The 2,694-nt window shown below is 49.2% G+C and overlaps 1 pseudogene; it reads right to left on the bottom strand.

Moving 5' to 3' along the window:
• Positions 1-122, bottom strand: LOC111827950 (annotated as a pseudogene).
• Positions 123-2,694: the final 2,572 nt, after the last annotated feature.

The raw sequence follows: 2,694 nt of genomic DNA, 5'->3' as shown, positions 1-2,694 counted from the left end.
GCAAGCTCCTATTCCATCTCCCTGCTCCAAAAATCCATTTAATATACTTTCCTTGGATAGAAGATGTATCAGATATTAAACGGATACTACACTCGATCTTAGCCAAAAGGCCGAGAAGTGATCTCTGGGCTTTTTTTAATGCCATTTCCTCTGCTTAGAATATTCCATTCAAACACACACACACACACACACACACACACACACGCCCACAGACATGTGTGCACATACACATATACATGTGACTAATACACTTGTTCTCAGGCCTCAATGGGAACCTGTCCTCTACTCCTTACACCTGAGGTTGGGGGTCTGCTTCCTGCCCCCCCCCAGCCTCTGGGGCTCCTGTTTGCTGGACTGTGCAGCGCCAGGCAGGCAGAGCCGTGCCTTCCAGAGTCGTAGCTGATGCCCAGCACCTGGCAGGGTGCCTGGAGCAGAATAGCTTTCTAATAAATAACTGTGGGCTGAATGATTAAGTGAAAGAAAGAACTGTTGATCTCAGTGGGACCTGCAAAAAGGACTAAAAAAAAAAGAAAGAAAAAGAAAAAAGGAACAAGAAAGAAAGAACCGCCGCCCGGGTAGGTCACCTCAATTCTGTCCTCGAGTCACTGACATCCCTGACCCACATGCGGACTTCACATGCTTCCCTGCCAAATCCCATCGGTTGGATTTCAGCTCCACCGTCCAAGTGGAGACAACTTCTGAATCTCAGTTCTCCCACCCGGCAGATTTGCTCGCCCTCAAAGCTCTGTCATCAGCAAATCTGATCAGCATGCCTTCTCCATCTTCATCCAACTAGTGGGTAAGAGACAGACCGCGCTGGCGCCCAGGATGAATTCCTGTGACTCAGCACTGCCAGGGAAAGCGCTAGCGTGTCCCTAGCACTTCTTATATGCCAGGTGCACACTCAGCCCTCCCCCTTCGTTACCCGATTTCAGTGAGTTTTAACCTTTTTCATTTCACGGCACACATACACTAATGACTGAAATGCTGTGGCACACCAACAAATGTATGATTCTGCCGATCTGACAAAAAATGGATAAAATTTTGATCCATTCACACCGGATGGCTATTTTTGTGTTGGCTGTTGTCATTTTTTTATTTGACAATCTAAGGGAAAAGAAGTCAGCCCTCACACTGAAGAGTCTCGCGTTCAAGAGGAACAGGTGTTGCTAGCCTCTGGGTTGACCCGAGAGGTCAAGGCATGTGTGGGAGGCAACCAATCAATGTGTCTCTCTCACATCAGTATTTCTCTCTCTCTCTTTCTCTCTCTCTTCCTCCTTTCCACTCTCTCTAAAAATCAATGGAAAAAATATCCTCAGGTGAGGATTAACAACAAAACGAAAATAAGCCCGTGCCCCTGACTAAATAGTCAGCTATTGCATGTTTAAAAATTCTTGCAGCACACCGGTTGAAAATCGCTGCCTTATTTAGTTCTCACCACAAATCCTGTGAGTGGGACCCATGATTATGTCCAATCTACACATAGACAAACAGCAACTTAGACACCAGAGGACACTTCCTGGCCTCCCTGGCAGTTAGAAGCGGCCGTAGACTGAGGTTTAGCCGATGGCATACGAGCGGAAGGGGTACATGCTGCTTCCAGGCCTGGCTCACAAGAACCTCCCATGTAAGCTCTCCCGTGCCCTTTCCCCTTCACGCTGGCTGAAAGGCAAGGACCCTGTGGGTGATCTTGGAAGGCACATATTGAAGATGGCGAAACCTCCATTAGCCCGGGGCCCTGGGTGACTACATGAAGGAGGGCCATCCCACTAACCCACCCGATACTTTCCAGGAGAAAGAAAGACATGTCTATTACTTTTGAACCATTAAATGATTTGTTACAGCAGCTACCCTAACTAATCAATTAGCCACCTCAACTGATACTACTGGCTTTGGCATTTTTATTAAAAAGAGGCTCCGGGAGATTAAGTAACGTATCATACAGCTATTTTGTGGCAAAGCAGGACCTACTCCTGTCTGACTTCAGCCTTTGGATTCCACTGCATCTCACTCCCACACTGGAGGACGCATAGTATTGGCCTTAACTTCCTGCAAGAGGCCAGGGCAAGAAGAAGGGGCAGAGGGGAGCCAACCAGGAGCAAGTGTGCAGGGGTAAGGAGGGGCCTGTCCACCTGATGCCTGGGGAGGCTCTGGGAGCTGGGCAGGGAGGGCCCTCATGGCCCAGCTGGAGCCACTGCAGGCCTGGTGTGCAGCGCAGCCAGGCACCACCCCAAAAGGACAGGAACCCCCTTCAAAGCGGGTGGAGGAACCTGCCAGAAGCAATCTATCATCCCCCAAGCTCTCGCAAGAGAGCGGTGTGAGTGATAGGTTTGCTAACAGGGCAGGGCGTAGTGAGTCTGTGTTCCTGGAGAGCCAAGGGCCGCAGGAAGCTGAGGACCAGACACTCATATGACAAAGGCTTAAATCCATCCTTTCATTTCCTCTGCCTCTGTGCTTTTTTACTTCCTTTTATTTCCCTTTAATGTCTCAATAAAGTTGTGTTTTTTTTTTAAATTCCAACCCAGCTCCTATGTGGTGAGTGAAAAGGGCAAGGAGAGAACAGAAAAGTCAGGTAACAGAATTCTCTGGGTTGGGCAGCTGCCCGGTCTACTTGGAGGTGGCACCTGAGCTGTCACTAAGCTTTCACACCTGGAGCGGTGGGGGGCTGCAGCCAGCTTGTTTCCAAGTGGGATG

The sequence above is a fragment of the Myotis lucifugus genome, unplaced genomic scaffold, assembly GCF_000147115.1.
Source record: "Myotis lucifugus unplaced genomic scaffold, Myoluc2.0 scaffold_254, whole genome shotgun sequence".
In the NCBI taxonomy this organism is placed as follows: Eukaryota; Metazoa; Chordata; class Mammalia; order Chiroptera; family Vespertilionidae; genus Myotis; species Myotis lucifugus.
Note: the sequence above shows the minus strand (reverse complement) of the source record. Positions and strands in the feature narration are given on the sequence as shown.